At 36.6% G+C, this 23350-nt stretch overlaps 1 protein-coding gene across 1 annotated transcript in view; it reads left to right on the forward strand.

Moving 5' to 3' along the window:
• The window catches only part of TAFA1 (TAFA chemokine like family member 1), a 525382-nt gene that overhangs the window by 384759 nt on the left and 117273 nt on the right, over nucleotides 1–23350 (forward strand). The window lies entirely within an intron of this gene.

Below are 23350 nucleotides of genomic sequence, written 5' to 3' on the forward strand. Positions count from 1 at the left end.
TCATCCAAAGAGACTATACGTGTGGGATATTTTATCTGATAAATTCATACTTTAGTTATATTTGTTAAAAACCAGCTAAATTTAGATTTAAATTTTTAAATTTAATTTTAAATTTTAATTTTAAACATTTAATTTTTAATTTTACACAGATTTAATTCATAAATTTAAATTTAAATTTCTAATTCTGAAGAGATTTGAGTTGTCATCACTGTCTCTAATTTTGGGATGCTGGTAAAAAGCTCTGATCACCTCACCTTAGTTAAAGCTCTGACTAGTCATATGAAGAAAATTTTTCCCAAAGTAATGGAGAATCAAATGAGCCTTGAAGAAGTCAAATATTAAAAGAGTCAGAAGTGAAAAATGGAGTGTATTCTAGGTATCAGTAATGAAAGGTACAAAGTTATGAAGTGACTGACCAAGTCTGACGAACTATGAATCATCCATTTTGGCTATAATATAGAGTAGATGATGCAAAATTATGTGAAATAGATCTGGAAAGGTAGGCTGAAGTCAGATTGTGGAGGATTTCAATGTGAGAGGCACCCCCAATTTCACCTCTTTAATTGAGTTGAACAGTTGAGAAGAAGACAGATTCCAGTTCATAAAGCCCTTTTGAAGGAGAAAACTCTAAGGCACTGTCTTGTAGAAGGAAGGAACAAAGCCCCTGGGACTCTATGAGGCTGCTTCTGGGGGGATCAGGATCCAGGAATGGGAAGGTGGAGGAGGGCAAAGTTGGCTCAGAGAGCCCCTCACTTAGGAGGACGGACTGGGGGTGCAAATATAAGCAAACAAGACAATTTATGCTTTGAAGGAGTTTACATTCCAATAGGGAAAGACAATATAGAAAGGAGAGTTGAAAGGGAGTAAGTTTACATGCAGAGGCAGCTAAGCAGATAGAAAACATGGCTGAGAATCAGGAAGACTGAGTTCAAAGTCAGACATTCGATAGCTATGTGATCCTGGTCAAGTCCCTAAACCTATATTTTCTTAATCCACTGGAGAAGGAAATGGGAAAACACCAGTACCTTTCCCAAGAAAACCCTAACTGGGATTGCAAAGAGTCATACACAAGTAAAAAACAACATAGTTACATGCATGATTACATGATATGAAGATAGCCCAGAAATGGAATGGCAGCTGGTATGGATCTCCATCTGCTGCCATCTTTGGGAATATGTGCTCAGTTCCATAGAAGACCCATAGATCTATACACTCTTCTCTCCAAGGAACAAAAACGATCTCTAACCATAGACTTCCTATTCTCTCTTCAATTTCCTGTATCTCCCTCCTGATTCCCTATTTAGCCTTATTTAAAGACTTGTATGACCCAAAGTCAGTGCTGGAACAGAGAGTTCAGGGGGCTTCACATTGGCAAAGAGGTGCAGAAGGCTAAAATTGCATTTTCTGGGGCTTGCCAGATGACACCCTTTCCAACATAACCTATGACCAGTCAGCATTTATCCAACATGAATGTTTACTCTGACTTGCAGCAATTAACAGTCTAGAAGTCTTCTTTCAGCTTGCCTTCTCATAATTACCAAGACTAACCCTTAGTTAATAGAAGGCTGAAAAACACACCTGTCATCATTTAGCCTTTGAATTCCTTAATCAATGTTGCTTAGGAAAAGTCATGTGGGGAAAGCACCCGGAAGAACTCTAACTTCCTTTACTGTTGCCCAGCTTTATCAAATGTCTGAAATCTCTCTTTGCAGGGGCGGGGTGAGATGTGTGCAAGGAGAGAAGGAATGAGAAGCCAGATCAGCTACTTTAAAAAGCTCCTATCATTGTAACATAGGGGAGAAGAGGGGTTGCATTATTCAGGTTGCTTAGATCTTAATAACCTGACCTCTCAGATGATGTTCATGCCTGTTGTCCAACATAGATAATTCAAGTGTATTAAAACTGAATTCTTACTACAGCTGATGTTTCCACATAGTAACTCTCCTTAATGTCTTAGTTCAGACATTTTGTTTGATAACGATCAAATATAGGCTTAATGTCAGAGAAAAACAACTTTTAACCATATTGTCCCAAAGAAGAACGGACTGCTTACCTTGAGAGGTAGCCTTCATTGAAGATCTTCCAACAAAGGTTTGTTGGATGTATTCCAGAGGAGATTCTCATGCAAATTTAGGCTGGACTAGATAATGTCTTGTGCCCTTCCTGAAGGGAAATTCTATACTTGACAGCAGCCCTTACATCTGGCTCCATCGTACCTAAGGGACAGAAAGTAAAGAAGCAAAAATGAACTAAGGTTGGAGACTAGCATGGGCAGAAGGAAAGAAAATAGAAATCAGAAATTGTGAAGAGGACTTCTTTCTTGAGCACGTTGAATAAAAGAGCATTATATAACACTTTAAGATTTGCAAATATTATATTGTTTTATCCTTACAACAACCCTGGGAGATAGGTGAGATCACTATTGTCATTGTGGAGAGGAGGAAATTAAAGGTAGTAGTTAAGTGACTTAGTCATGAAAGTAGTAAATACCTGATGACAGATTTGAATTCATCTTCCTGATTCCAGGTTTAGTGTTCTACTTACTGTGCCAATTGACTCAATTTTGGTTGGTTGTGACAGCTGGTTATACGTGTCTAATAATCAATTGTTGATATTCGTGGAACCAGTTAACCTAGATATGCAGATCTGAGAATCATCTGCATAAAGATGAGAACTGAACTTAGGTGAGATAATGATATCACAGAGACAGAAGATAGAAAACTATGAGAAAGGTATCAGGATGGGGTATAATTTAGATTCAGAAAACTGAAGAAACTGAAAAGAAGAATGAGAGAGAAATGGCACACAGTTACACAAAGAGAAAAGAATCTGTTGGAGGAGAGGACATTGGTTAGTGCAAATTGATGCTAAGAGATCCAGAAGGAGCTCCAGTGACTGGGATTTATTTTTTGTCTCAGAGTGAGCGGCTTCTTAAAGGATAAGATCACAAATCAGAATGCAGGAGGTTGAGAAATGAGGGAGAGGTAAGTCTATGGATATGAAAATAACACAAGGAGTAATTAAGCCTTTTTTATTTGCTTTCGAAGGAGAATTAGTTATTACAGTGACTCACAAATCCATTATTAGTAGGTATCTAGTCATTTCAGTTTAGAAAGTTGATTCTATGAACCTATTTGGAGTTTTTTTGTTTTGTTTTTTGGAGAGTTTTTTTTTTTTTTGGATAAAGGTACTGTGGTGATTTGCTACTTCCCTCTCCAGCTCATTTTATAGATGAAGAAACTGAGACAAACTGGACTTGGCCAGGGTCACACAGTTAATAAGTGTGTGAATCCAGATTTGAATTTGGGAAGATGAATCCTCCTGAGTGCAGGTCTATTACTCTATCCACTGTACCGCCTAGCTGCCCAGCTGCCCAGATATCTGGTGGGTGCTTATTTTAACTATTCAGTATTAAACTCAATTATTTCTGTGATGACAAAGTAGAACACGTGTTATTTTTTTCTCCTAATTTTGGTGCCCTGCAACATTACCCCTGCCACTCTGCCCTAGTTCCAACTCATTTTAAGTTTCCTTCCAACTCTCCATTCTATCAACAGCAGTTTTCTTGCTCTGAGGCACTCTCTTAATAAAGTTGTTGTTAATGCCTCTCTTGTTAACCTTGGACTTCAAAGGCTGTATGTACATAGTTTCTGATTTGTTATACTGTTAAATCCCCTTCCAGCAGGCTACATCGGCATTCTTGGGGAGCCTGAAAAGGGCTGGCCTCTTCCTGACACTGCTTTCCTGCTGACTGGTGAATTTTAAGTTTCTGAATATATAATTCCTTATTAGGCAAAGAGTTAGATGGTAGGAATCATTGTGTAAAAAGGATTTCTGTCATTTCATAAGCTTTAACGGTTTTCTTTCCTGTTTTTTTTTTCCTTTCCTCCCCCCCCCCAAGAAAAACCAGACCAAAAGGGGAAAAAATACAATAAAGAAAAACAAACAAACAAACAAAAGGTGAAAATGCTATGTTTCAATCCACAGTCAGCTCTCTCTCTGGATACGAATGGCATTTTCCATTTCAAGTCTATTGACTGTCCCCTGTTAGAACAGCATTGAGTATAGGTGTGAGGAAGTCTGGGATGAGCTGTCCATGGTCAGAAGTTATCATTGTAACTAACCAGAGCTACTCTCTGCTAGTGTGGCGGGATCATAGTGTAGGGATTGTAGATAATGAGAGGATTACTAGATAAATTGTTACAAACCCAGATTAGATGAAATCACTTAGTACAGAGAAGTGAAAGAATATAAACTGCCTGAGAGCAGAAACTGTTTCATTTTGGACACTGTATCCACAGAGACTGCAACAGTCCCTGGCACAAGTAAGTTGTTTGGTAACTTGCTTTCTTTACTGAGTACAAAAAAAGACTATTTTGTAGGGAATAGTTGTGGACAGGGAGATTTCCTCCCATGGGACATAGCTCAACTCATTTATACCTTTTCAATGTCTCCCTCATAATCTCCACATATCCTCCTCAATGGTTCTCCCCATTGTATTGCATCCTCTCCCTAACCCATTGCACATTCCAATACGAGTACGCTGCCCATCTACATAAAATGTCCTTCTTTTGCCAGTCAAACACTTCTTTGATTTTTGGACAATTATCCTTGATAACATTTTGTAGATGTTTGGAGAACACTATTTCTTTTGCTAAGGATGCAGATCAAAAATGGCACAGTTCCTGTCCTCCAAGAGCTCATAATCTACTGAAGGTTCATAGAGGTGGAAGAGAGACAATATCTCCATGAGAAAATATGATACAGTTGAGAGATATCATGCCTATATTTACTCTTTCTATGATATATCTACTCCTTCTTGCTTTCAAATAACCTGAAATGAATTACATTTTTGGGGAGCAGAAATGTTGGCTCTTCAGAAGTTGTTATTCTTTAATCTACATCAGCACAATATAACCAAAGAGAATAAATATTTTTAAAGGATGGCTTTTTTCATTCAAGGAGAAAATTGTGGGGAGAGACTCCTTTACCATATTCCCAAAATATTCTAAATGAATCCCAAAATTTTGTCTTGACTCCTAAAAAATTATTAATTCTAAATTAAAAATCATTTTGTCTCACTTGCACAACACTGGACAAATAATTTCACTTCTCTGGGTCTCAATTTTTCCATCTGTAGAGTGATTGCACTAAAAAAAATTTTCCAGGGTCTCTTTCACCTCTGTCTCTGATTCCATAATATAATAAATTACCTTTCAGACATAGAATCAGCCTCACTAATTGCTGTGGAATTGCTATGTAGAAATTTTGCTTTGAACCTTAATGTTCAGATGTATGAATGAGGATGGATAGAACTCTTTCCTAATAACTGGTTCTATGAATCATTCTTTGACCCTCTCACTATTTTGGAAGGTGAGAAAACAGAGGTGAAACATCCCTTCTTTTAGAATGTTATCATGCTTTCTTATATACAGATTCCCCATAAATTTCTCAAAGGCAAGAAAGATACCACCATTTTTTCTACCTCTGCTTCACTAGAATGTGGCAAAAGGACTTAATGACTCCCAGCAGGCTCATTTTTTCCCAAATACATGTAAAAGTAGTTTTCAAAATTCATTTTTGTAAAACTTTATGTTCTAAATCTTTTCTCCCTTCCTCCCTTACCTCTCCCCTCCCCAAGACAGCAAACGTTCTGCTATAGGTTAAATATGTATTATCTTTTTAAACATATTTCCAATATTGTCATGTTGTACAAAAAAAACAAGACCAAAAGGCAAAAAACAATAAAGAAAAAACAAAGAAAAAGGTAAAAATACTGTTTCAATTCACATTCAGTTCTCTTTCTGGATGCAAATGGCATTTTGTATTGCAAGTCTATTGGAACTGCCTTGAATCACTACAATTGTTGAGAAGGGGCAAGTCCATCACAGTTGATTATCACATAATCTTGTTGTTGCTGAGTACAATGTTCTCCTGGCTGTGCTCACTCAACTCAGCCTCAGTCCGTGCAGGTCTTTCTAGGCTTTTCTAAAAATCAGCCTGTTCATTATTTCTTATAAAACAATATTATCCCATTACATTCATATATCATAACTTATTCAGCCATTCCCCAGTTGATAGGTATCCATTCAATTTCCAGTTCCTTGCCACTAAAAAAAGAGATACTACTAATTTTTTTTCAGATTTTATTATTTGTTTCGGATACAGATACATTAGTAAGACTGCTGGATGAAAAGGCACGCACAGTTTTATAGCCCTCTGGGCACAGTTCCAAATTGCTCTCCAGAATGGTGGGATCATTTGACAACTCCACCAATAATGCATAAGTGTTCTAGTTTTCCCATATCCATTCCAACATTTATCATGATATTTTCCTGTCATCTTAGCCAATCTGAAAGGTATGGCATGGTACTTCAGAGTTGTCTTAATTTGCATTTATCTAATCAATAGTGATTTAAACTGGCTCATCTTCTTTGATCATGGTTCTATTTTCTTTAAAAAGGAAGACATCATAATTCTTACCCTTTCACCAATTATTGCTGCTCTAAACTTTGATCCCATCTCTGCTGTTTTCTTCCTCTCCCCTCCTTCTCCCTGCACCACCAAGGACTCAGAAAACTTCAGCAGTTTTCCCTTTTTACATCTTCTATTTATAATTGAATTCAAATCACATTTTGTGTCTCTTGTATTGGTGTTTCTGCTATAGAGTTGCCTTGGAATATCTCTTATTCTGGTTTCCTTTGGAAAGCAGACTCCTTGTGAATTGTGGATGGCAGTTTTACTAATTTCAAGTGGATTTGCATCTCATAATTCCTGGATTCAGTACTGAAATCTTTAAAAATGCACAATGAGAAAAATTTTGGCTTTCATAATATATGTGTAGGGTGTGGGAAGAGATAAGGATGAAGAAATGCAAGGGAAAACTCTAAGTTAAAGATGTACAAAAAAGCCACAGAAGTACTGATTTTGAGCTGAAAGTCACTTTGATCCCCCAATCCAATTCCTTCAGTTCACACAAGAGGACATTAAGTCCCTCAGGCTGCAATGATTTATTAGAGTTGACACAGATTAAAGATTACAACTGATTCTAACCCAGGTTGTCTGATTACAAACTCTTCATTAATTCCACCAAATCCAATGTTTCCAAGTATTATTATCATCATCTTAACAGCTGAAGATGCTCAGTCAGGGAGATCGTATGAATTCTCCATGCTCACATAGTTAGTAGGTGTCAGATTCAAACTCAGGTAAGAGATAGGGAGACACAGTGGAAAGAATGCTGGTTGCTGAATTAGAGGTTCACCTTAGGACTTGAGCACTTATTGTATGTGTGACCCTAGAAAAGAAAATTTTTTCTAGATTTTCTCCTTTAGCTATGAAATGATCTTGGACTAGATAACATTGAAGGTTCCAAAGCTAAATCTAAGACCCTATGATCCTGTTTTATAGAACTGCAAGCCCCTTGAGAAAAGACACTGTCTCTTTTGCCTTTCTTTGTATCCTCAGCACTTAAAACAGTGCCTGGCACATAGTTGGTACTTAACAAATAATGGCTGATTAATCTTCTGGACTCCAGTTTCAGCATTCTATCCAGCCATGCTGGAAGCACGTCTTGTTTTCAATCTAATTATCTACTCTCCAATCCCCACACCTACCTCCTTCATTTTGCACATGAGGAAACTTTCTCCAGAGACAACTTTCCATCTTCATCAACAGGCCCATCTGCTCTCCATTCTTCTCTATTTGAGACAAAGAAATGCCATGTGGATGAAAGAACCCCTCGCCTGTGAGAATAACTAAGTAGGCAGAAGAGTCTGTTTGTCATACTTATCTCCCTAACATCTGATGGAACTCATCACCTAATTAGTGGTTTAGTTATAGGGAGCCCAGAACAGGATGAGAAGAATAGATAAAGAACTGTCCACTAGAGATGTACTGGGCAGTGTGTGTGTTACTCAGGTTTCAGGACTCACCTGCTCAGACCTCAGAAAGCAGAACATCAAACTCTGAGCAGAGGCAAGAATTAATGAAGGGAGGGAACTAAACAAAGGCATCTGCTCCAAGGGGGTTTCTTTCATTTGTATGATTCATATTCAACATAAAGTGCTCCTGCAGTTGCCTCCAGCTTTGCAGTAGTGAGGCAAATTAACAAAAATGCAGACAGTTTATTATATTATTTTTAGGGCCATACATTTGTCTGCATCTCAATAATGCTTCAGCAGCTAATTATATGGAAAAATAAACAAACTACTGTATAAAAGTGCACCTAGTCTCCAGCATCTAGAGTTTTCATTTCAACTCATCCCGAGGGGAAATGTCCCACACTCCCCCAATCTCTGGCTGAAGAAATAGTCTTTGACAATATATTCTACCTGACCATCAAATCTGGCAGGTGCTTGAGTTTTCTCACTATTGATTGCCAATATTTGTGCATTTGATTTGGAAAACAAGAGATGAAACAAGAGAGATGTGGAGTCTCACAGAGAGCACAGTGGTTCCCCGGGACCTCCATACATTATCCAATAGATCACAAATCATGTTGCATCACACAGAAAGTATGGCCAGGGGTATGGCAGAAAACATGGCCCTGACACAGTGGAAAGAACACTGACTTTGGACACAGAGGATCTCTCTATTCAACTTCTACCTTTTCAGTTACTACCTGAATGGGCCAGACACTTAAAATCTCTGGAGCATGATGTTGTTTCTGAAAAATGCAGGGGTGTGGCTACATTGTCTTTCTAGATCTGGGAAGAAAAAAAGAAAGGAAAGAAGGAATTAGAAAAAGGAAAGAAGGAGGAAAAGGAAGGAAGAAAAGAAGGAAGGGAGTGAGGAAGGGAGGAAGGAAGAAAAGGAATGAAAAGAAGGAATGGAAAAAGGAAGGGAAGAAAAGAGAGCAGGAAGAAAGAATGAAGAAAAGAGGAAAGGTAGGAAAGAAAGGGAGGAAGGGAAAGAGGAAGATATTTTGGAACAGACCTGTTCTTTCATTGCTATGTAGAAAGCTCCCAGTGAGGAATTTCCTTCTGCCAGTAGGGACTGGCACCTGTTTTGCCACTTACAGTCTTAGATTTGTATTGTATACAAAATAAATCTAAAGGGATTTCAGCAAAGAGGGGGGAAATATGTTCCTTGTGCCAAAGTTGGTGTTCTCTAAAAGGAGTTAAAAATTCCTAAGACAAAGGAGAGGGTAGAGAACAGCCCAGGTATGGAGAGTTGGCACAGTACAGCACAACACCAGGAAATAGAATGCTATCTATAGGGAAAAGCAAGTCAGTTTGATGGGAGCACAAAATCATTGAGTGTGAAAAGAGATTAGAACCAGACTAGAAAGGACTTTAAAAGCCAAATGGGAGTGTCTATTTTATTCTGGGAAAGTAAGTGGAAAATGAGGAAGTAGAGGTAATGAAGATAAGCAGTTTTTCTAAGTGTTTAATCAGTGAGCAGATATGAGACAGTAATTGGAGTGGGTCTCGGGCTCAAGCCAAAGTTTGTTGTTGTGGTGGTTGTAGCCGTTTGAGTAATTCTTATTTTTTCTAAAGGATTAAGAACACCTGGGAAGATTAAAAGAGGAACTAACAGATAAAAATATGATAATACTATGTATCCCCATTGACTAGTCTGTATTTTTTGAATGTCAGAATAATGGAAGGAATATATGTGATGTTTAAAGGAATACAAAGCATTTTATTTACATTATTTCGTTTATTTTGGGCATACTGTCACTTATTTAAAACCTACTGTATAGAGACACTGGAAAATACTGGAAAAACAAAGAAAAGCAAAAGTTAGTTTCACTCTCAGGGAGCTTTTATTTAATGGACTGGCTTTACCATTTACTAGCTATGTGAGCCTCAGTTTCCTCACTTGGAAAAAAAAAGGAATAATTATACTTATACTCCCTGCCTCACACAGGTTTGAATAAGATAATGTACGCAAAGACTCTTTGTAAACTGTCAAATGGTATACAAATCTAACTTATTATTATTAAGGAGATTGCAAGTGCGCTATAGAAACCAATCTAGGCTGTGATAGAAAATCATCAATCCCCAGGCATGACAAAATAACATCCTCTGCTCTGAACTAATGCTTTCCTTGATAAAGAGCACCAGGTGGTTCTAGAGATGAGCCGCTAATCTTTGGTTCTCTGCCTGAGTGTGTGATCAAATGCCATTTGTATTCATTACAAATGATATGACAAATGTGATATCCACGGAACCTGCAGATGATACTAATGGCCAATGCTGAAGCAAGGAGATCAAGGCATAAGAAATTCCTTCATGAGAGCACCATGGCAGCTTGTGTTCAGGGAAGAGGGGAAGGAAATAATAAAAAGATGAATTCATAAGACCATAGATTTTAAGGTGGAAGGACCCTCTGAGTTCATCTCATCCAATCTCTTCATTTACAAATGAGGAAACTGAGGTGCATAGTGAAGTGATTCTCCAGAGTCATCTAGGTTTCAGCAAAGGAACTAAGATTTAAACTCTAATTCCAAAGTAAGGGAGGGCAAAAAGAAAAGAATAGTCTTTCTATAGCACCTACTATGTGTGCCAGGAACTGTGCTAAGTGTTTCACAAATATTATCTCATTCGATCTTCACAACAACAGTTGGAAATAAATGATATTATTGGCCTTATTTTCAGATAAGGAAACTGAGGCAAGCATGGTTAAGTGACTCGCCAGGTTAACACATCTAGTAATTGTCTGAAGCCAGATTTGAACTCTGACCTTCCTGACTCTAGGCCCAAATCTCTATCCATTGTGGTTCCATCTAGTTATGAAATTAGTTGATTTTTTAGTACTGTCTTATAAAGTATCAGGGTGGTAGTATCAAAAATAGTTTAGTTGATAAATTAAAGAACACACTATAATACTATAACTGCCTTAGAAAATTATCACTCAGCTAGATGGCACAGTGGATAAAGCATCAGCTCTGAAGTGAGGAGGATTTGATTACAAATATTGCCTCAGACACTGCATAGAGACTGCAGCTATGTGAACCTGGGCAAGTCACTTAACTCCAATTGCCTGGGGGGGGGGAGAGGGGAGAAGAAAGAAAAGAAAAGAAAATTATCACTCCATCAAGTTAGTAATCATTAAAGCTTTGCTTCAGAAAAAGTATAGATCTTCTACACTATGGGATAAATTGGAGATTTAATCTCCAATTTATCCCCTAGTGTGGAATATATATACTTTAATAGACTCTAATATCAACTTTTGTCGAATATCTGATGGAATTGATTGTTCTACAAATAGGGAATAAAGATCAGAACTTGATCTGTGATTTTATTGGTTTAAGGAACTTCCAGGTGATATATCTTCTTGTACCAGTACAACATTACACTTTTATCATTAATCATTGTAGAGAATGGGTCTGAGGGTGTTATGAAGACTTATTCAAAGTCACACAGTAAATGAGATTTGAATCTAGTCTTTTGACTTTCCACCAATTATATCACAGAACATTCTTTTAAAAAATGATCTTTTTGGAGAAAAACTAAGCTTTCTCTTATTTAAAAAAAAAAAAAAAAAAAAAAACTAGTCTTTCTACTGTTAACCAACAAGAAATTTCCAAGGCAAGGTTCTTTGTAGAATTATAATCACAAAAATCATTGAATATCAGACCTAAAGGAAACTTAGAGCCTTTTGAGCAATTTGCATATAAACAAGAATCCCTTCTTTATATCTGACAAGAATTTATGTCCCCTCTACTTAAGGAGCTTTAGTAAGTAGGGAATTCACTGACTCTTGAGATTTCCAGGAACAGAAAACTCTGCTGAATTTGTCTTGGAGACTTAAAATATATTTTTTTCTTTCCTTCTAGAGTATATCTTCCCTTACTTCTGAAATGCAGAATTCTTTTAGGACGTAAGTTTACAGGAAATGTATGAGGATGGACACATTGATCAATTTCCCATCACACTCACTTGTCTATTAGTTCTGTCTGTCTCTTCTATGTCAGACACTCAAGACCAATAACCAGCCATGGAAACCTGCAATTTTGAAGTAGAAAGCTTAATTAGCTGTGAATTTTACAAATAAAGGCATCAATTTTTCTTTTACCCCTTCATTGAAGCAAAACAGATCAATTTTTCAAAACAAAAACTAGTTGTGCTCTAAAATAGATTGTGGGAACAAAAGTTCAAAAACCAACTCTCTTTTCAATGATGTCTTAGTTTTGATATTTCTCAGTTATTTTTAATCAAACTATTATGGTCTAATTTTCTTATTTCCTGATTGTCAGCACCATTTTCTCCTCTAATTTGCAAAGGCAGCATAAATAGCAGATAGAATAATGAAATTGGAAGAAGAGGGAGAACTAGCTTTGAACCTTCCTCTGAAATTTATAAGCTACATATCTTTAGGCAAACCATTTCAACATTCTGGGCCTCCGTTTCCTCATTTATAAAATGAAAATTATGAGAACCTACAGGACCTACATCTCAGGGTTTTTTGTCGTTTAAATATAACACAGATAAAATGATTTGTAAATCTTAAAACACTATAGAAATGTGAGATTTTCCCCCAGTCAATAAACACTTGTAAAAGTGTCTAATATATGCTCGACATCATTCTAAACTAGATCTGTGATTTCATTGTGTAGGAGAACTCTTACTGAGGGATGTCAGAATGTTCTGGGATGTAGTTAATAGAAATCCAGCCTCAAAATCAGAAAGATTGGCTCTAAGTCCACTCTTTGACACACATTGTCTGGATGACCTTGGACAAGTCATTGAACTTCTATATGGCTTCAGGCAACTCTTTAAGATAATTAATAGCAAAGAAAATGCCAACTTGTATTGATAGAGGGAGTTACATCAGCTAGATGTTTCTTATACCAATAAGATCACAGTATCCTCCCATTCCTAAATTCCAATCTGCCAAACAACCAGTACCTTCAGAGAATTCAATAAAGACATACCTAAATGCTTTATTTGTTTGTAGACAAGGACTTGAGTTTAGGAAATGACAGGAAATTGTGCTCAGAAAGAAACTGCACAAACTATAGTTTATTGTTATGTAAAGGAACAGGCAGGCAAAAAAGCATATACAGACACATACTCCTTTCTAAATATTCAGTACTTTTTTTCCAACCCATGAAACAAACAAATAACAACAAAAAAAAAATAGATTAAAAGTCCCTATTATAAAACAATAGTTAACATTTATGTATAACTTTATGTATTTATGTATATTTATGTATAACTTTAGAGCTTACAAAATACTTGCCTATAAACAATCTCCATTAACTTTCATTGAAATCCTGTAGGGGTAGCAAGGTGGAACAGTGGATAGAGTACCAGGCTTGAAGTCAAATCCTGATAAAGTCAGTTTCATCTTTGTGAGTTTAAATCCAGCCTCAGATGCTTAGTAGCTATATGACCCTGTGCAAGTCACTTAACCCAGTTTGCCTACTTATAAAATGATGGAACTTAATAAGATGACTCTTAAAGTTTCATTTTAGGGAAGTTAGGTGGCATAATAGAACACTGGGCTTTCAATAAGGAAAACTCATTTTCAGGAGTTCAAATCTGGCATCAGATACTTATTAGCACCTTAGAAAAGTCACCTGTTTTGATGTTTTCATCTGTAAAATGAGATGGATAAGGAAATGGCAAATCACTTCTTCAATATCTCTGCCAAGGAAACCCCAAATTGCTCACAAAGAGCCAGATATCACTGATATGACTGAACAATAAAAACACTGTAAGCCTAAGTCATGTAAGTATCAGCACTTGCCTGAAATAGCAGAAATTTGGTCAAAGTCAGAGGGGAATCCAATCTTAGATTTTTGAAAGCTTTCAATGAAATTAAATTATCAAGACTGGAAATCCATACCCAAGACTATTCCATGAACTTCTAGATGTGATTAAAGAACCATTTTCTTTTGGTGATCATTGAAAGTGATGCAGAGAGGGAGAGGTTGAAGGGCCGATGATGATCAAATGTGGCACTAATTTTTGAAGCAAAAAAAAAGAATAGATCCTTTAAGCGATAGACTAATGAGCTTCATTTAAATTCCTGGAAAAATTCTAACCTGTAAAAGTATTTAAAATAATTTGTGGCTAGAAATAGAAAAAGAAAAGGAAGGTATATTCACTAAAAGATTCCAAGTCACTTCTTCTTTCCACAAGGCATCTCTGCATGTTATTAAATTCAAAAGAAAAAATACTAGGACAGACTTTATTGATGCAAATGTACTATTTATTACAATAAAATGGCATTCTGATCACTTTCAGATAAAATAGTCTTTGCCTATAAGAAGACTATTAAAAATTCTTACTGACATTTGTGAACAGCTCCAAGCATCCTATAACCTTCAAAATATCCCAGCGCCCCATTGAGCACTGACTTTTCAATTTTGTATCGATCAAAGTCACTTAGTTCCATGTCTCCTGGTTGTTATGTGACCTATTATGCTTTCTTAAGAGGTAAATGCCCCTTCTCCATGGGTAGTAACTCTGTCTCTCAGCTTGCCCACAGCACCTCTGTCATCATTGGCGCTCTGCCTCTCTCCGTTCTTTATGGGTCACATTACTTTTCATCACCTCTTATCTCACCATTTCTAAAATCATCCCTCCACTAAAAAGGTAAAAGGAAAGCATTATCTCAAACTACTTTCCTCCCTCTGGTGATGGCATCATTGACTCTCCCTGGGCTAATCACGTTACAGAATAATCGAGTCTCAGGAGGAATTTATCAAGTGGTAATCTTATCAAAACAGAATCATCATAGAAGACCCCCTTCTGTATAAGGTATGGTTCTTCCAGGTTTCTCAATGTTCTTGGCTGATTTGAATCTTTCTGATCATAAATTAATAGTCTCCTAAGCCCATTACGTTCAATCAAATTGAGCCATTTACTATTAAAGCAACTTATTTTTTGTACTGGTTTTATTGTCAGATGAAAAACTCTTACCGGTGCTATTGTTGTGAAATATTGCTTATCTTGCCTTCCCATTCATGTCCATAGAACTGCTTGATTTCTTTTATGTATATTTTATGCATCAAAGAGTCCCACCTCTGACAAATACTATGTCACCCTGGGCAAGTCACAACCTTTCATTGCCCCCATACAAGCCTCTAAAGAATATACGTTTTATATATATATGCAAATATGCCCAGAGAGTATATGTGTATGTGTGTACATACATACATACATAAATTATATATATATATATATATATATATATATATATATATATAATATATGTATGTAAAACTCTGGTCTTAAATCCAAAAAGGACCAAATATCTATATAGAAATTCCATTTGCTTCTGCTGAAACTTTACTTTTATATTCATTAATTTAGTGCTTCATTCATTATCCATTTATTCATTCAACAAATATTTATTAAGCATTTTCACTATGGAAGGCATTATGCCAAGAACTGGGGAGCTTAAAAAATCAATCACAAAATCATAGAATCAGAAAGAACCTTAGGAGGCTATATCTGGAGATGAATCCCACCCCACTCCACCCCTTCCACCCCTGCAGAGTATCATCCTATTTCTAGAGCTGGGAGAGACCTCAGAAGGTTTTTAGATCCCTTAATTTACAAAAAAAAAAAACTGGAGGCCAAAGAAATTATCACTCATGTAGCAAGCATAAGAAGCAGTATTTGAACCCAAATCCTCCAAGTACAGACAATGCTTTCCACTGTATCATACTGACTCAATAAATTACAGGGGTCATCTTGCCTTTGTTTAAAGATCTCAAGTGGGTGAGAGTGGGAGAGCACCCACTATTTCCCCAAGAAATTCATTTCTTAATGTCATATCAAAATTTACAATTTTGTGATTCCTACCCACTGCTTCTACCTTTGTACTCTGGGAGCAAAGAAAAGGTTTAATCCCTTTTCCATATGACTATACTTCAAATAATTAAATCCTCTTACTATACCTTCCCCACCCCAAATCAAGCTTCCTTCTTTGGGTTAAATAAACTCATTTCCTACAACCAAATCTCACATGCAAAATCTTGTCTTCTCCCCAAAATGGCATCTTTCTCTGAATGGATTCCAGACTATTCACTTCCACCAGCTGCCAAAATTTCACACTGTACTCAAGAGATGGTCTGATGAGGAGTAGAACACAATCAGACTCCTGCTTTCTTTACCTTGGGTTTCCTTCACCTAATATATACCCAAGTAACTCAGAAGTACCTCATTTATGTAGCCAATTTGTTCTGGAAAATGCATCTATGAGCAGAATTGTACTTGTGAGGTATGTAGATGTGGGTTCTCTAGATAGATAGAAGTAGCCTGGGTAGATATGATCTGATTTTTGCAAAGGGTTGAAGAAGGATGAAACCTATTCTGCGAAGGTAAGGCAATCTCTTTTTAAGTCTACAAGAATCTACAATATCTACAAGAATATCTGATATTGAGCTGAAGCGATATCTATCTTCCATCTCTAGTCTAGAGATATGACTCTGGGTTCAGAAAGAAAGCCATTTCCCTGATCACACTTGAGGGGCAGCATAGTCCTTAGTTAATAATGACTAGCTTAGCCACTTTCCATTTTCCACAGAAGGCTATCACACTTAGGAATAGGATGGGAAAAGGAATAACATTTACATATGGCTTACCAGGCACTGTGCTGATTGCTTTACAAATATTATTTCATTTGAGACTCACAACAACCCTGCAAGGCAGATGCTGTGGTTATCCCAGTTCTATAGTTGAGGAAACTGAAGCAAACAGATTAAATGACTTTCTCAAGCTACACAGTTAGTGAAGCTGAATTTGAACTGAGATCATGCTATTGAAGGACCAATATTCTAACAACTGTGCCACCTGGTTAGCAATCTTAAGTGCATTTATCCAAACAGAAATCAGAGTTTTATAGATTAGAATATACTAGAAAACATGCATGAGTAAATGAAGTCTTCAGCTGGGAGTGAACCATCTTAGCTCAAACTTGGAGAGCGAGAACAATCACACCCAAGGAAGTTTTGCCCTAAGCAGGCTCAAAATTTAAAACTCCTGGAAGTCAAGAAAAATATGAGGCTGGTTCCCAAATACATCTGCATTTGATGCACTTCAGTCCAAAATTCAAAATGTCTTTATTTTTGAATATTGTTCAGAAAGTCTACTTTTTGTCATTTGTCTTTGATGTAAGAACTATGTCTCTTGTGTAAATCCCAAACTTGGCATTCTCTTACTCAATTAAGAGCCAAGTTTTCTACCTTATAAGTCTCCTGCAAAACTCAGTCAGGATAATACTACTCCAATGGATCAATAGCCTTTGCAAAAATTATCAAAGTAAGTAATCTGTAAATGCAAAGAGCAAACACAAACATCAGCGCTTCAAAGAAATAAGGATGATTATTCTGGCATCCCAGATAACTAAACTATGGTATAATTGAAAACAAAAGAGGAAAAAAATGAACATTCACAATATATTGAATCATCATGGCAAGAGAATCATCTGAGAGGGTATTGAGAGACAGCATGCCTAAGTTACACAGCACATGCATAGTTCAATAGGATAAGCCTACCCAGAGTTCACAACAATTTGTCATAAAACTCCATTATTATTGAAAGTTACTGTTTTATATTCCCAGGATTCATATCAGTCACTTCATCTTTATACACTGGATTTGGAGATTCAAGGTGGGCATGAATTGCAAGATAGAGTCAGTCAGTCAAAAGGAATATGCAAAACACCAAAACACCTGCTATGTTCCAGGGACTATGCTAAGGACTTAGAGATGCAAAAAAAAAAAAAAAAAAAAAAAAAAAAAAAAAGGCAAAAGAGGCCTTTTCTCTTTGGTTCATCATTTACCTTTCATTGTTAGTTTTCTTTCACTTTGATTCTCATGATACAAGGACATGGTACAAAGAGTTTGGGTGGGTATCAAATGGCAGATCCCAAACCCTACCAAATTAAACACTACGGGATTGAAGAACTAGTTCTTCCTCTCAAACATCAGTTTGAGCAAGACATCCTCCCTAAGTCCCTATACACACTGAAGTCTAAGTCTTTATCATAGTATTTCCCCCACTGTTTGCTCAGGGATGACACCCTAATCCCTAATCAGTCTAGTTCAGTCAAAAGATCACCACGGGTTTCTGTGAAGAGGTTTGAGCTCAAATATATCCAGAAGGATCATGAATGGATTGTCATCGTTCCAATTCTGTTTGTCCTCCAAGTCGTACTATTATCTATGATGACAGATATTTCATAGCTTAACCAGCAAACCGTCATGTGTAGATTTACTTAACTGATGAACATTTTTCTTTTCTTTTTCAATTAATAAACATTTGTTTTCTGTATCTCCCATCTTTCTTTTAATATTAAAAAAAAGTAAAATCAATCCTTCCTAAAAGTTTTCTCTATTCAAACAAAATAAATTCCCACATGGTCCATACCCCAAAATGAATGTTTCATTCTACATCTTGAATCCATCATCTCTTTATCAGAATGTGAGTAGAACAGAACTTTCTCACCAATCTTCTGGCATTATGGCTGGTCATGGAATTTATCAGAGATCCCAAGTCTTTCAAATTTGACTTTACAATTTTGTCATTATTGTATAGATAGATTATTCTTCTGCCCTCACTTTAGTCTGAATCAGTTCATAAAAGTTTTCCCAGGTTTTTCTGAAACCATCCCTTTTCACCCTAGACTAAATAGTATTTCATTACATTCATATGTCTTCATATGTTTAGACATTCAGCCATCTCACTTTCCTGTTCTTTGCCACCACAGAAAGAGATGCCGTGAAAGTTTGTACAAATGAGTCTCTACCTTCAGTCTTTGAACTCTTTGGAGAACATGGCCAGATGAAACTTATGCACAACTGAATTACTTTTGGAGAATAGTTCCAAATATATAGCCCATATAATTCAACTCTGGATTTCCACAAATTGTTCTGTTCAGTGTGGGATATAGTTGATAATGAGTTGTCTAATTTGGCTCAGGCCTCCATCTCAGCTTCTCTAGTCATGGCTAAGATCCTCTGATCTGAGTTGTTTTCATGGCACTAGCAGCTTAGGTAAGGAAGATGCATATTAAAAATAAAATATTTAAACAATTATTTAATTGCAAAGAAACTGGGAAAACATGTTTCTCACACACATCGTAGGGATTAAGATAGCATCTCTAAGCAATAACAAGAAAAACATTGGCATCTGAAGCTTATTCCAGTCTGTGGAAGATCCAAATCTTCCTTGCCCAATCAGATTGAAGATTTAGGAGATTATCTCCTGAAGCTTAGATATTTCTTCTTGCCCCACTCCCATTTGTGACCACCATAGTAACTCTCTTTTTTTGTTTCAGTGCTTATCAGCTTTTCCTTGGTAGTTGACAGGGCTGAACTACTACTCTTATTGTCACTTTTCCTATGCTATATACCACCATGATTATTTCATCACATGATTCTCTTGAACCCTCTTCTAATACAATTACCCTGAACAATAGGCATACCACAGTTTCCCAGGAAATTAAATCAGATAGTGGTGTCAATGAGATCTGTGTTCAAATGTAACCTCAGACACTGGTAGCTGTATGGCCATGAGCAATGAAATGAGTTCATTTAAGCTTTGCCTTATTTTTCTTCAAAAGGAAAAATATGGATGAAAATAGAAATCTACCTATTTCAAGAATTAAGATGTTATTTGGAAAGTGTTTAATACAGTGTCTGGTATTTATTAAATTTCTATAAATGCATATTCCTTTCTCTTTTCCTTTTTGCCCATCCTTAGAGCTAATGGCATCATGGGAAATTGCATTCATTCCCTCAAAGAAGTCCAATCTCATTACGAGTGAGTGTTTCCTCTAACACTTCAGCTGTAGTTGATGTGAAGTAGAGTTGTAGATGATGAATTAATGTGATAAGAAGAGTGTCTCGTTTTGGTTTAGTTTGGATTGGGGTTTGTTCTTATTCCTCTATTGACCTTTGGAAAGCTTTTTCTGCAACTGTAGGTAATAAAATCAACTGCAGAGTCCATTGCCCTGGGTCATAGCTGAAGCTCTGGCTGCCAGAAGCTTACTTTGTTTGAGAAGGTACCATTTTCTTTTGATTCATCATTGATGAATATTTGTCTCTGCATAAGAATTAGATCCTACATAAATTTCTCATGAGATCAATTTGAAAGATTCTTTTTGTGTTTTTGTGGGTATTTTTTTAACCTAATCTCCAGTGTATATGCAGTTTGATATGGAAATATCTACACTTGCACTACATCTGGCTGACTTGTGTGCTCAAGAAATTCTTTGTAAATTTGGGAATTAAATCCATAGAATCTTTACTTTAGTGGGGTTTGTGTGTGTGTGTGTGTGTGTGTGTGTGTGTGTGTGTGTGTGTGTCTCTAAGGAAGAGGGGGAGAAGAGATTGGGGTAAGGAAGAAGGAGGGGGAGAGAGAGAAAAAGAGAGACACAGAGAAAGAGATAGAGAGATACACAGACCAACACAGAGAGATGAAAGATGAGAGAGACAGAGAGAAAGAGATAGAAAGAGAGAGAGAAATGAGAGAGTACAGAGAGCTGCAACTCTAAAAAGATATACTTAAGACTCAGTATAGCTGATGAGAAAATAGTTCTCTAGCTATTGATGCATTCACTCTTGTTGAGTACATATACCCAAGGTAATGCAGTGATGTAATGGCTCTCCTGACAAGTTGGGTGCATGCTCAAGTGTGGTTGGGCATGCTCTGTGTGACGTAGGGACATGATTGTACTAGAGTATTTAAAGGAGTCACAGACACAGGACTCGATTTCTCTCAGCCACGCTATCTCCGCAGCAGCTTTAAGCTCTAAGATAAGACATCAGGCTCCAGACTCCATCTTGGACTTCACTTCATCTAAAGTCCAAGGACTCGGACTGATCCTGAGGCCATCAACAGTGCTTCCCCGGACATTACAAGAGAGAGAGAGACAAAGAGAGAGACAGGCAAATGGACACAGACTCAGAGAGAAAGAGAGATAAGAGACACAAAGAGAGAGGCACACAGACACATCCAGACAGCAGATAGACACAAAGAGAGACAGACAGAAAGACATACACACACAGAGTCAGAGAGACACAGAGACAGAGAGACAGACAGACAGAGACACACAGAGAGAAACAGAGAAACACAAAGAGACAGACAGACACATAGAGAGAGAGATGAGAGACACAAAGAAATAGACAAATGCACAGACACAGAGAGACAGAGAGATAGGAAGACAGACATACAGAGAGACAGAGAGTGAGAGACAGACAGACACACAAGCATAACCAGACACACACTCACACACACAGAGAGGCACAGAGACAGAGAGACAGCAAGAGACAGAGAGAGAGAGATGAGAAAGAGACGCAAACATAGACAGAGAGAGAGAGAGACAGAGTGGGGGGGGGGAGAAGGGAGAGGGAAAAGAGGAGGAAGAAAGGAAAAAGGGGTGAGGGAGGAAGAGGGGAGAGGGAATAGGAGAGGGAATAGGAGAGAGAGAGAGAGAGAGAGAGAGAGAGAGAAAGAGAGAGAGAGAGAAAGTATTTAAAAACAATTTTTTTTTGGATGAAAGCCTTAAGCAAAGTGTGATTAGATGAATCTCAAAATCTACTGCTTCCAAAAGCTGCCTTTGTTCATGGTTTAGATCATTACCAAAAATTCCTGCAGCCAGAAATACAAATGTTAAGCTCCCATTGCTAATTAGATTCTTCATGGTTCTGGCATTCTCTATGTTGTACTCAAAATGGCAGTGTGAGAAAGTTTCAAAAATCAGAGCTTTTCCAAAACTATCAAAAAATACTTTCCTTATCTCAGGGATGAATTTTGGAGTCTTCTCATTATATAAATGACTTCAGACAGTCAATAAGTATTTATGAAGTACTGCCTATGTCCTAGACGCTATGTTAAGCACTAGAGATAAAAAGAAAGTCAGAAAACAGTTCTGGCTCTCTAGAAACTCACACTCTAGTGGAGAGAAAACATGCAAACTACTATGTATGCACAAACTACGTACAGGTAAATTGGAGAAAACGACAGAGGAAAGACACTAACATTAAAAAGGGATCAGGAAAGGCTTCTCTGAGATGAGATTTTAGCTGGGACTTAAAGACCAGGAAAGCCAAGAGGTGAAGCTAGGGAGGAGAGCATTCCACGCATGGCAAGCAAAAATTGCCAGAGTCTGGAGGTGGAATGTGTTCTGAATTCAAAGGAGGTCATGTTTACATTGAGCAATTTGATTTATTCGTGTTCTTTAAGTTATAGTTAACAGTGGTTTCTCTAGGAAATTCTATTAATTTGTTAATTTTTACTAGTTAATTAGTTTAATTAATTCAGTTAATTAGTAATGTTGTAATTAATTATCATTAATTTAATTAATGGTCATTCATGCTAGTGTACTCTAATTGTAATGGTTTGGAATTTCCTGGCAAGATTTCATTAGCATTATAAATCCTAGAACTTGGAATACCTGTAATGCCAGAGATAGACTCCTTTATCACCTTCTAGAGTCCCTTTTATTTCTTTTCCTTCTTGTAGGATCCCTTCAAGTCTCAGTCTTCTGCTCTTTTCTTAAAATAAGAATTATTGCTCTGGGTCAAAATATTTCTGACAGTTTTGATGAGAGGTTAATGATATTCTCCAAATAGGCATAGATTTCTGTAAGAAAAAATTAATGTTTATTTATCATCTGTGCATTTCTCTAAACCTGAATCTACATTTTCAATTTGTATCACTTGTATATTTTGTCAATGTCATGATTTCTATAAATATTCACTCCCCTAATGTCCAAAGTCTCATTTCCTTTTTATTATCCCAAATTAATTTCTTTCACGCTGTCCTGAATTGTTCCTTCCTATTTAATGAAAGTGTCTTGTCCTCAAAACTATAAGGGAAGCCTTTCACAAACTGAAAGCATATATTCTTACTTAACCTCTCTGAAACTCAGTTTTCTCATCTGTGAAATTGGAATAATAATAGCATCTACCTCAGAGAGTTGTGAAGACCAAATGAGAAAAAAAATATAAAGTGTCTTACAAATTTTATATATATAAGCTGTTATAATTTGGTATTATTCATTTTGTTTTTCATTTTAATTTTCCCATTTGTTTGTTTGTATTTTGTTTGTTTTTAGAACCTGTACCCAGACTTTCTTGATTCTGTATATTTATTTTGTGGTATTTTAAGTATTTTATTTTCTGATAATTACATGGAAAAACAATTTTTGACATTGTTCTGTTAATTTAAGAATAGGTTCGGAAGGCTCCTTTGAATAGCCTTTTTTAACTCAATTAAAATGAAAATAAAATTATAACTCAATTAAAGTGGACATAAAGTTTAATTATACAATACACAGAATAGATTGCCTACAATAACAACCAATACAGCAAATAATACATAAAAGACAAAGAATAAGGAAAACAATGATTAAGATAGGAGAGAGAGAGATAGTATAC

Source organism: Sarcophilus harrisii, chromosome 1 (genome assembly GCF_902635505.1).
Source record: "Sarcophilus harrisii chromosome 1, mSarHar1.11, whole genome shotgun sequence".
Classification (NCBI taxonomy): domain Eukaryota; kingdom Metazoa; phylum Chordata; class Mammalia; order Dasyuromorphia; family Dasyuridae; genus Sarcophilus; species Sarcophilus harrisii.